Here is a 12,527-nt window from a genome sequence, read left to right on the forward strand (position 1 = left end):
TATCCCTTCGTCAACAGGCATTTTTTTAATGTGGAAAGGCTTCTGACATCTTTAAATGGTATAAGAATTTGTTTTCTGTCTTTGGGGAAGAATACATCAGCATAGCTGCTAGAGCTACTGGCACTGGAATCCTATTATGTTTTCTCCATTTTTTCTTTTATTTTTTTTAGGGCAAAACAAGAGGACACATATACAACAGCAAAAAGAGTGGCAAAGGAGGAAATTGCAGGTTCGTCTCTGATAGAAACTTATTTGCAGCCCTGCTTCTGGAGAAATCCTGGCTTGGTGCACAATCCTTTCTGCTGGTCCAGAGCCAAGCAGTCTTGAACAAGTGATGAGAACATGTAAGACATCCGTCTGAGACTGTCTTTCCGATGGCAGGTTCACGGCATCGTTTCAAAAGCGGCAGTTGTCTTGACAGCTAAGCCAGCCTTTGACTGGGGACAGCAGCAAAGGCGGGAGAGAGGAGGAAAGAGAGAAAGCAGAGAAGTGGGATGAGGAGAAAAACAGCGCACAGGAGGGAATTAGCAGTGCGGCCAGGCTTCGTGATTTAGCGGCTGGTGAGGACAGCGCCGGAGCTAGAGATGTTTAGGTTTGCAGGGCAGCGTGGCGTGGGCGGCACGGAGAGCCGGGGGATATGAAGAGCGAGGAGGGTCAGGATGGATTTCGGGACGCGCGGAGATGCAGCAAGCGGCAACTATGACGCAAAGCTTGTCCCTTCAGGATCACGCATCCAACTGTTCCTCCCTAGTGATCCCTCGATAAACAACGTCCAAAAAGGACGGTGACCTCATCCCACTGAAATTAGCCAAACACCACACATTTCTCCGTGTTCAGCTCTGCAAATTCCTTAGAGCTGCGGCTCTCCCGGCTGCCAGCACTATCGCTGCACCCGGGGCTCCGAAGGCCCCTGTGGGGCAATTCCTCCAGCCCACCAGGGACCAAGGGTCCGACTAAGCCCCCATCCCCAGCTCTGGCTGGGCATTCCCGGCTCCGGCTGAGCCCCCGCGCCTCTTCTGCGCCAGAGCCGCCTCTCCCCCTCCTTTCCTCTCTGCCCGCAGCCCGGTGAGGCGGCGGGGACACGACAAGCCACGACAGCCAACGATGCCCCCTGTAAAAGCGTGACCGCCGGTACTGGCGGAACACATGCCCCGGTCGGGACACGCTGCGGAGCTAGCGGAGCACGACGCAGGCATTTATTTCACCTGGCTGCCGGGAGCGACAGGTTCTATGGGCTGCCAGCGCCGCCCCCTTTCCCCGGTCGCCTGCGGAGGGGACGCGAGTGCTTCTCGCACCCCCGGGGCGCCGGGCAGGGAACACCCTGCACCCCCTGCCCGCCGCCGGGACACGGGGCTGGCACCTACGGCCGGCGGCTGCCGGGGCGCCCCGACCGGCCTGTCCCGGGGGTGAGCGGCTCTGGCTCACTGCTCTTTCCTGATCTCTTCCAGACCCTTCTCCCGCTCCCAACTGCTGTTTTCGCTCCCTCCCATTCTTCCCAGTGGCATTTTCTTTGTTTAATAAACGCTATTATGTTCGAGGCGCCTCTTTGAGCGGGGCTGCTGCACATCCCTCTGGACAGGCACGGAAAGCGAGCGGCTCTCCCGGAGCCCCGCGTCCCGGCGCCATCCCCCGCGCCCTTCCTCCCTCCAGCGCCCAGCAGCAGCGCCCGCCCTCCGGCCGAGCCCCCACGGCTCCGCCGGCACCACGCCGGCCCGGAGCGGGACGCGCCGTCCCCCGCAGCCCAGCCCGCGCCTCCTTCCCCGGGCGCGGGGCCCCTTCGCCCGAGTCGTGCCCGCGGGAGGGGGGGTGACAGCAGCATCAGGTGCAGCCGGGGCCAGCGGCCAGGGCAAGCCCGGCCCCCGGCTGTCGCCTGCGCGCTGAGCGGCTGTGCCGGGCCCGCCCTCGGTAATTGGGAGGAGCCGGCAGAGCAGCGGGCTTCGCCGGGGATTTCCAGCCCGAGCGGGCGGGAGAGGAAGTGCGGGGCGGGGGGAGACGGCGCACAGCGGTCGGGACTTTCCGCCGGGCTGGCGGTCGCCTTCGCCCGGCTCCAGCTGCCGTCCGCCGCCCCGCTCCCCGCACACGCTCGCAGGTAGGGCGGCCGCGGGGCTCGGCTCGGCTGGGCGGCGGAGAAGGAGGGAGGGCGGGAGCGTCGCTGCCGCCGTGGCGGCGGCTCCCGCGCGGGGCTCCGGCACCGGCCGCGCTCGCCTGCCCGCGCTCGGGCGCTCCGGGCAGGGGGACGGGGCCGGGCGGGCGGCGGGAGCCGGGGGCGCTCCGGCGGGGGCACTGAGCGCTGACCGAGGCATCTGCTGCCAGGCAGGGGCCGAGCGCGCTGCACCCGCAGCCCGTGCCGGGACCTCGGCGGCGGCCGGTGCCCGGGGATAGATCAGCCTGCGGCGGAGTGGCGCGGACTCTCCTGCCCGGACGCACTCGCACTCCAGGGCTTTGCAGGTGCCCCTTTTCGCTTACTTATTCCTGCCTCCCCCTTCCCTCCCCTGCTCCTCTCGCTCTCTGCCCCGCTCCCCGCGGTGCGTGTGCCTGTGCGGGGAGCGGAGGGAGGCGAGGCCGGAGCGGAGCCGGGAGCCGCGGCGGCGCTTGCGGCGTTTGATGTGTCGTTTGAATGCAGAAAGCTCGCTCGCTCCTGGCTCCCTCCATATGCAGTGCTGGGGGCGGGCCGACGGCCTTTAAAGGGGCATTGCCGGCAGCGCCGCGCCTGGCGCGGAGCGCGGTCCCGGCTGCGCGTCCCCCCGGCTGCCGCTGCGGCGGAGCCCCCGCCGCTCCCCGGCCATGGGGCTGCGCCCGGACCCGCCGGAGCTGCCCCTCATCGGCGCGCAAGGAGTTGTATTTTCGCAAAGTCCGCCTGCCTGCACTGGCGCTGCGCTATCCCCGTCTGCCTGCCGTGAGCGGAGAGAAAAGTGTTTTGTTTTCACGCCATTCATTTCATGCGCTGATTCGCGACGCCGCGTTTTAGCGCGTTGAATGAATCGCCGTGTTGTAGGTTAGAAAAAAATCATGAATGTTTAAAAGTTTATACTGAGTCATTCCTCTGCAGATTAACCTATGACTGACTCATAATCTGAGAACTGCAGTGGCTTGTAAAAATCGGAAGGTAAGGCATTTACGTCTTGATTTATTTGTGTCTTTTGAGTGCCTGAGATCTGAATTACCTGCAGAAAACCAGAAGAAATTGTATTAATGTTAAGAGGCATAATCTCATGTTCTGCCGATCAGAGCTTGTGTGTGACGCGACAGACTGTATGTGCTCCTCCGCGTGGATCTTTACCACACGTTAGGGCATCTTTCATCTTTTGCTGTTTCTGTAGTAGTAAAATGTGGGAAGTTCCAGTGATACAATTTGAAATATGCTGTCTCTGGGTCTGTGACTATTCTAGCTTGTTGAGATCTGAGCCTTATATACTTTATATTGTAATTTATGTGTTTTCTTTTTCTTGAGTAGAGCAGTGTGTTTTTCCTTGCAGATTTGCCCCGTAGGATGCACGTAGCATTATTGAGCACTAATCTGGTCTTGCATTCATAGACTGGAAAGGAGTTTAGTGCATGATGCAAAGGTGTACTAGCAGTGTCTAGTTTAGGCAAATGAAATAGTATAATTTAAGTAGTTAGTAAAAATCTGCATTTAAAATGGCTATTGACTTGCCTAGAAGCCTAGATTAAAAGGCTGCACTGATGGTTGTTCAGAACTGGAGAGACCATGCCATATACTGCATGTTTTCCTTTTAAATGAGCCATTGGCTCATACCACATATGGATTGAGATCTAAATGCTATTTGTGGTGATTAGGGAGAGGGCTATTCATTTATTCAAGGTGAGAAATACTTGAACATTTGGACGGAATCAGTTTTTTATGGCTGCACTGGGAAACCCCTTGTCATAGAGCTTGGTAACGGAAACATTGATGTATCATGAGCTTGGGCATTGCAAGCAGGCAGCACTAGGGGGTTTTAAAAGTTGGGTTGTTCCAGCACAAGAATGGTAGGTGTTTTACTGAAATAGGACTTGGTGAGTTGCTTCTGATAATAGCTGGACCTAGAGTATAGAATCATAAAGTGCATTCAGTATCAACGCAAATTAATTCTAATCCAAAGGGGGTACTAAATGACTCAGTCTTTAGGCTTTCCTGAAGTCCTCCTGTAATTAAGTTTGATGATAGCAATTTTGAGAAACCATTCTTGCATGGATTCAGAGAATTTGAGTATTGTGTGAGCATATTTACTGTTGATGCATCAGCATCAGTGACCAAAGATTATTTATGAAGTCTTGCTAGTCCATGTTAATACATTTTGTCTTTTAAATGATCTTGGGATCATGTTGTATTTTAGGTCATTACATTGTTCTTGTCCATAATGAACACTTAAGGAGAGAAGAGGAATGGCTTCTTGGTACTGAAGTCCAGCTATTCTATAGAAGATATAGCAATGCTGAAAATACAAAAAGCCGAAAACCTTGATCTTTGATTGATAAGCAGCTCATCATAGCTCTTCTTCAGATGAAAAGGCAGTTTAAAAATAGGAATGACTTTAATCTACTCCAACATCCTAAACTGGCCTTGTATGATTAGATACTGTAAAATTACAGCATTCCGATCTCTTAGATTATGTAGTTACTGGATTTTATTGGAGTTTTTTTATTATGATAGTGTTTCTTAGTTGAAGATGTTACATCTTATGATGTGTGAAGATTGCTCATTACACATTGGTTTCAGGTATCTGTATACTGGTGCACAGTTCCTTTAAAGAATTGCCAAGGCTTGAGTTTGAGTGTGTTTGTTTGTTTATTTTAAGCTGTGGATACTTTCTGAATAGATTGTTTGTATTTGAAACCTCATTGAATTTTTGGTGTCTGGCTCGGGAACACCAGAAGGGGTGGGAGAAATTGGAGATTTCAAAATGAAATATGGGGGGAAAAAAAAGCCTAGGGAGAGAGAGTTGTGCAGTTTTGTGCAGCAGAATAAAGGTGTGATTGTAGCACAAGAGGGAGTGCTGTACTTGCACCAAGGTTTTATCTTAAACTTTTTAACCTGTGGTGATGAAGTGGTGCTTTAGAAACTACAGTAGTAAAGGGCTGGCAGAGAGAATATAATTGGTTTCCTGTGCTGGAATGCCATGCCCTCATAAATGGATAATTTAAGGTGAGTATATTTAGTTTTGACAAATCACAAATGTTTCATTTTTTTCGGTCTTTTTTCTTGCAGCAGGAGGAGGGACTAGAGAATTGGGAGAAAAAGGGAATCACCTTATAATGAGCTATCATTAGGTGCTCACAATGTAGGAAGATGTGTTCTCTCTCTCTTTTTGTAATGGAAAAGAAAAGGAAATAAATGCAAAGAAGCTCTCAGGATATCTAAAGGAAGTAAGGAAAGTATCCACTGGAAACATCTTAGAACTTAAGGAGAAAGTCAAGCAAAAGGTGATTTGCTATTGAGAATTCCATAGGTGTGTGAGAGAGGGAGAGATATTTACATACTCTTTGAGGGGGTGTTTGTTTTCTTCACGTAGATCTTCTCTTCTGGAGCCCTCACAGAAAAATATCGTTGCCACCGTGACTTCAAATTGCTACTGACTGTTGGCTTTGTAACTAGATTAACAGGGCGAGTGTCTCTAAAATTATATACAACAACTGTAGGTCACTAATCCTCTCCACCCCCCAAAAAATGTTAAGCCTTTGATTTCCCTGCTGTTGTTCTTCCCCGCTGCTTTGCTCTGTATGTATAAAATGTGATTTCAGTAGAATTTCAAGTTCTGCTGTTCATCCAGTCAAGGCAGCCTGGGAAGCAAAGTCTCAACATGTTTGTGTGTGCAGAAATTCAGTATTACATGTGTGTGATGGATTCCATCCCCTGCTCACTCCTCCTACTGAAATTTGGGGTGTTGTGTACCTGGACATCAAGATTTGAATTTTTGCTGGTTGCAGGCATTAGAACCTCTGTGGGCATAGCAGGAATGCCTTAAGTCGGAATATTTCATAGTTCTGGTATTATTTTACACAGTTTCATAAAATTTGTAAAATAGTTTTCTTTAATGTGTAGAGGAAACATTCTGTAGATTATTTGCCATGATAAAATTTGCTTCTAATTCTGTAGTAATTTAAATGCTCTGAAGTGAATCTTTTCATGCACAAATAGTAAACGCTTCTCAAAAATATTTGTGAAAGAAGTAATGAATCTTTGATTTTACATGTTTTAGTGATGACTGTATGGTAGCTCATAATTAGAAAAATGTAACATTTGGAGTAATACTGGACTTTTGTCTCATGTTTTGGTTTCTGCATTAATGTGAAAAACATATTTTTGTAGATAAAGTAAGATATGTACACGGAAGACAAGCTCAAAATGCCGTGAGTCTTTACAGCTTTCGTAGTTGTCTAGGAAAACAAGAAATTTGGATTTCATCTGTCTTGAAAATTGCCTTTCTGGCTGCCACTTAGTTCTTGCAAGCTTTGACATCTATCAAGAAAGAGAAGATGGTCCACTGCAGGTGCCAGTGTAAAACCAGGAGACCTTTGGTTTTCTGTCATTCCTGTAGATGTGTGTACTTAGGCCTTTCAGTTAGGGCCAAACCAACGAGGGGCTTTGATGTTGCAGTGCTGAGTGATGTGACATCATGTCCCAGTCCCAGGGGCAGAAGGGGGATTCCAGTCCAAGTTTCCTACTTCCCTGGGGAGTATTCTCATCATCAAACCACAGGCCAGTTGAGAGTAGTGTCACTTCCTTCTCTTGAAACTTTTTGCCATGCCAGGAAAAATCAAAACCGAGTGTGCCTAAGACACAGAGCGAGAGGAAGCATGATGTCTCAGTCAAGTGGTTAGGACTTTTGTTAGGATTAGCAGGATGAGTCTGCTGATGCTTCATCCACTGTTGTTTTGTTTATTGTTTTCTCATGCGTTTGAACTTGATGTTCTTCCTGAGGTTATCAACCTCGTCAGGATGTTTTCTTAAGTGTGGAATATGTGCTGGGAAAGAAAAGAGAAACTTGGGTGTTGTGCAAGTTTAGGTGGTAGCTGACTGGGGTTCTGAAAATAACTTTGATGCAGCGAGTGGCTTGTTTTGTGTCTAGCTTCTTGCTCCGTATCCAGACCATTTTCCCAGTCTGTAATAACATGGGAATAGTGGTACTTTCCTATGATCTGAGGATATAAAAATGATGAGGTGCTGAGACCCAGCAGGGCAGTGCAAGCGTCATCTGTTGATAAAGTGAGTGAATTACAAGTGCTGAGTGGAGGCATCCAGTCCTGCCTCTGCAGAGCTGTGCCATCCTGCACCGTCAGCATCGTGGGACAGGAAACAGCACAGCTCTTGCTTTGCTCTTCCATTGATGCCCACAGCAAACATGAAGTGCTCTGTGAAGCTGAGTGTACAGGACAGAATTTTTTCAGTGATAGTTGTTCCTGTGCTTGTATTTGTTCCTGGCTTACTCCTTTGAATGTTCTAGAAAAGTAACATTTTTAAAATTTATTTTGTGGAGCCAGCTCGCATGGTACTTGTGCTACTTTGCCACAGCAAAGCTCAGCTCATAAACCAAATTTTAGCAATGTGAATGGATTTTGTTTTGTAACCTCATCTCTGTACATGCGAAAGAGAGATAATTACAGCAATTATTAGAGGTTTTTATAATGAAGATCTTGTGTGCTGCACCAGATTGACTGTGCCCACTCTGTATCTTTCCACAGAGAGGAACCTTGTGAGAGTGGGTTGCTTTGTGTGTTGAGGATTGTAAATTAATGACTCGCAGATGTAAGTCTTGATTTTTGCACAGGAAGTATAACTTCATAATTTTCATTTAACTTGTTCTTGTTTCAATCTCCTTTAAACCATCCCAAGTGACTCCTCTTCCTGCATTTAAGCTCTTCAGTTACCAATGGATTGCTCTTGTCTGTGCTGTGCTTCTCCTCCATCATGCTTGTCCAAACAGTATAACTGCTCTTAATTTCTCCAGCTGGTCCTTCTGATTCTTAGAAGTGACTTATTTTGACCTGCTTTCAATCAGATTTCTCACAATTTTGGAGTTGCTAACAGATGACTTTTATTCCAAGGAGGTTTTGTCCCTGCACTTGAGCAAAGTAGCTGCATTCTCCCCTTTATTTCCATTTACATAATTTTTTTTTTCTTGAAATACCTGTTTCCAGAATTGTATCTATTTTCACACTCTTGCAAGTAATTTCTGTTTGCAGAATCCACTTTTCTTTGACCTCTCTTTAGCTACCTGCTTCTGTGATTCCCTCTCTGCCCCACCTCCCACTCTGGGTAAATTAACATGCTCTTCTCTTCCAGGTCACCAGAGATACCCTGCAGTGTGTACCCTACTGTTGTCTGTAGTGTATAGGTCTGTGATTCTACACTTGCTCTTATTCCATTCTTTGCACAGTCCTCTTTTCTGTTCGTCTCAAGGATGTTGTGCTTGGGAATGTTTTTTATCGTTACAGCTGTTGTGGTTGAACTTGGTTAGGATACCAGTTCCATGTTCAGTAGATGAAGGTAGAAGTCCTTGTGGTTGTAAAATGCCATGTTCTCAAAATGTGGCAGTTTGAGTAGGAGGAGGTTGGATACCTAAATTAATGAAGACTGCTGAGTTGCATGTGTGCCTTTCTAGTAGTTTTGGACCCCTTTGATGCAGTAGTATTTTCTTTGCATTCTCCAATTTAGTATTTTGGTGGGGAGCGGGGAACAAAGGTTTTGTGCTAACTTCATTTGAAATCAATGGCATGCAGTATCCCTTGAAGTCAGTAGTATCCTGTTCTCTGTCAGGAGTTGAATCATGTTTCTATCTACAGAACCTGAGCATGCTATAGTTCAGATTAGCAAATGCATCTCACTACTCACCCATGGTGTCAATATGTGATGGAAATGCCAATGAATCCTCTGCTGTAGTTCAGCTGGTGGATATTGCTGTTGTGTGGCTCATACTGTTTGGCAGGTGGTTTTTGTAGCACTGTGGTTTTGAGCATGGACAGAAGAATTCTCTTGCAATCTCTAGGAAGTTAAAACAAGTTTATTATTATTTGAGTATTGAATTTCATCAGATATTTTTCACTACTTGGCACCATAAATTTCCCCTATTCCTCTTTCTTTCTTGCAAATTCCTGAGAACTGCAATTTCATTTTGAAAGAGATTATGTAGACATGCAGCTTTCAGTATTTTAGCCAGTAAGATCATGAGGGAGTGTTGGGGGATTTACTCTTTTGGTAGTTTGGTTGATGTTTGGGATTTTTTTATTGTTGTTGTGTTGGGGGCGGGGGCTGTTTGTTTGGTTGGTTTTGTGTGTGCTTTTGTTTGCTTTTTAAAGACTGATTTAGGACAAGCAAATAAATATCTACCCACTGCATTCTGTATATTTTTGCAGAGGAGACTCTCTCAAAATAAATGAGGAAGAAGCTTGGAATTATCCTGTTTGTGTAAATAAAGCTTTTAGTACATATAGCCAAAGTATGATGCTGTAATTTTGCAGAATTAATGATAAGATTTTGGTGGTGTTTTTGTTTGTTTTTTTTTTTAGTATGAACTCTTAGTATATTAGTTGACTGTTCTGAGATGAGCTTGGGCAGACAGACTTTGACTCCTCTGAGCCATACATAAAAAGGCAGTTATTCCAGAACAAGTGTCCATGTGCTGAGTTAATTGGAAAAGTTCAAGGCAGTTGAACCCTTACTTACAGTGTTGTGATTTATAAAATGAACACGGAGGACAAAAGGCAGTGAAGAAAAATAGACTTCTTATGTGTCCAGTTATACATAAGTTCTGTCATGTCTGTTGGCAAGAGATAAATGATGGATGTTTACAGCAGGCATCATGCTGCACACTTTATTGGTGCTTACAATAAATTGCTGCGCATCTCCCATAGAGTGTGTTGTAGCACAATTGCATCCTGAACATGTCTGGGAATGCATAACTTCATAACATCATCTTAGGTTGGGGTTTGTCAGTGTTCTGTACACTTCAGAGGTAGTGACAGCTCTGTTTTCCTTTCTGAGGGCAAGTTGAAACATGCCTAAGGTAGCTGGAACTGCTGCACAGCTATTGTTGTTTGGGGTTTTTTAAAAGTTTCTAACTAAAATCTTCCTAAAATCTTATCTCCTGGTTAAACAAAGGTCTTGTATACTTAAGAAATTTCTGTATGAATGTGACGTGGGTGTGTGCAGAAAAAAGGACTGTGATTGTCTATGGAGAAATGGTTTGGCTTCTCTTGTAGCTAATCAGATTTTATAGGATAATAATTAGGCCATGTGCTAAAGTACCAGTTGTTAACACCTCCAAACTCAAATATTTGTCATGTTAAAGAAGGGGGAAAATTGGTGAGCTCTCCATTAGGTGGTGCTGCTGGGATTGAAATATTTATGTACCCAACAGAAGCAGACTTCTGCCTAGAACTATTTCCATGTCTGTATTTTTCTTTTTAAGGTCTTCTCTTTATTAAAATAAACTTTTCAAAGGCAGAAATACTTGCTAAGGTATGGGGTTTTTTCAGTTTGAAGTGATTAGATAAAATACTAAAAAGACAGGCTGTCATCATAGGAAGGAGGTATGGAAGGAATCAATCATATGCATTTTGTGTGGGTGATTTAGATTTTAGCAGCTGCCTCTGTTGTAGCTCTCATCTGTGCAAGTGTTGACTCCATTATGTTCATACTCTACTGCCATGTAGATGGGGATACTGTAGCATTAAAGAACTGCAGTCTCAAGAAATACTTGATTTAAAAATCCCAAAATTAATTAGACTATTAACAGCTCTTGTGAATCTTTTGAGTTCCTATGATCTCTTTTACCCTGTCTACTAGCATTTCATTTTAAAGAGCTGTGTTGTAACTTAAACACATCATGATGGTATTTCTTTGCCTAAGCCCGGACTGACTACTGACTTTAGAAAAACCTAAGGGAACAAAGATGGTGCCTACGCACAGAAGCACTGAGTACCACCTTAAATGCTGTAGGTTGTCCCCTGTGGTGTGAAGTGATGCTCAAAAAGTATGAGATATGGCTAAACTCTTTTATCTGCCAGTTCTACACAGGACTTGGCATCTGGGATTGTACTAAGCACCTGTGATTAGACCCTTGTCTCTCTCTGCAGTAGTTAGAGCTGAGATACGAACTAAATTAAAGGTGAATTTGTTAAGTACTCCTTGCTGGTAGGGTTGCTTCAAAGATAACAGAATGAGGTTGCTGAGGTCTCTGAATTCTCCCACACCACAGGGCTGTAAGTAGAAAAAAAACCCCAAACTTAATTTTTAGAAATGGTGTTGGCCAAGAGCAATCAGTTTAGTCACACTGGGTTCTCTTTGCATACAGGTAGAAGTATTTTTAGTGTGATTTACAGAATCAAGGTAACTATAGCCAGCTAGCAAAAAATGTTTAGTAGCATTAAAAAGCACTGAGCAAGAAGTGCAAGAGATGTGTTTTTTCATAAGAAACTGAGACTAATCCTATTTTCTTTCTTTTGAAGAAGACGTTGCATAGCACAAAGCCACTTCTTAGAGTTAGAAAGTTTAAATAATTTCAGATCTAGCAGCTGGAAGCCTAGCTTAACAGTCTTGACCTGAGTTTAACAGCTGTTGAAGTGGTGTGAGAGAGCCAGTGGGTGTCACATGCTCTCTTTCGGTTTTCAAAGAGAAATAGAGAAGTTTGTAAAAATTTTGGTTGGCTTTCTAACCTTGGCCAGGATTAAAATGTGTGATTGTCAGATGCTGTTAGTTCCTCAAAATATAACAGTAACTAATATAACAGGTTCAAGTAATAGGCAGGGGGATGATTCTTCTTGATCTTAATCATTTATTTTGGAATAACTCAGTGTGATAAGTGGAAAATTGAACAAATTGTTGTGTGAGAGAACTTAGCCATTAGTGTTTTATCAGTTTGCTAATAACTTTGAGTTGGCTGATAATAACCCTTAAAGGGGCAGTTAGAAGATGGCAGCTGTGATGTCCAGCCATACGACGTCGTATCAAATGTGAACTTGTCATTCCTTGGTTTTGTGATTGGTTTGATGAGTGAGGCCAAAGCTGAAGGTGGAAACCAATCAGGAAGGAAGAAAATTGTACTTGGTCACCTTGAATAGAAAGTCTTGATTCTGACACTTTCCAGGATGGTGTATGGAGAGAAGGCTAATAGTATTCTGCACTGTCTTAGTAGATACATAAAAATTAACAAAACCCAGCCTTGCTTCCTCCCTCCTGCCTTGACTTTCAAGTGGTTAGGAGACTGACTCTGTTTACAGACTAAGATTTGGCAATTAAAAGGATTTGTCATTGCATTTTGCTGTGCTTCAACTCCAGATTGAGGAATAATTGTTGCTCCTGCAGCCAAAATGGCATCCAACAGTATATCCCACTGTCATGTTGATCAGAGAGGATGTAGTCAGGGCAGGGAAGAAGTGACAATATATTGTAATGCATTGATGTTGTGTCTGGTTTATTTTTAGGTGAAGAAAGTAGTGAGGGGAGGCCTAGGGGGAGTGATGAGAGCAGGGTTGTGATACACCCACCAAAAATGAGTGGGATAGTATATTTCTGCTTAAAAAGAAAA

At 45.3% G+C, this 12,527-nt stretch overlaps 1 protein-coding gene across 13 annotated transcripts in view; it reads left to right on the forward strand.

The window, feature by feature from the left end:
* The first annotated feature begins 1,931 nt into the window (after nt 1–1,931).
* The window catches only part of TRAF3 (TNF receptor associated factor 3), a 69,974-nt gene continuing 59,378 nt past the window's right edge, over nt 1,932–12,527 (forward strand). For 4 of the 13 annotated variants that reach the window (XM_059850367.1, XM_059850371.1, XM_059850369.1 and 1 more), the window contains exons 1-3: nt 1,966–2,089; nt 2,314–2,448; nt 3,050–3,106. The gene's annotated coding sequence lies outside the window, so the exon portion shown is untranslated. Of the gene's footprint in view, nt 2,090–2,313; nt 2,449–3,049; nt 3,107–12,527 lie in introns of all 13 variants that reach the window. The other 9 variants (XM_059850368.1, XM_059850370.1, XM_059850376.1 and 6 more) reach the window with 3 other exon arrangements.

Source organism: Haemorhous mexicanus, chromosome 6, assembly GCF_027477595.1.
Source record: "Haemorhous mexicanus isolate bHaeMex1 chromosome 6, bHaeMex1.pri, whole genome shotgun sequence".
Classification (NCBI taxonomy): Eukaryota; Metazoa; Chordata; class Aves; order Passeriformes; family Fringillidae; genus Haemorhous; species Haemorhous mexicanus.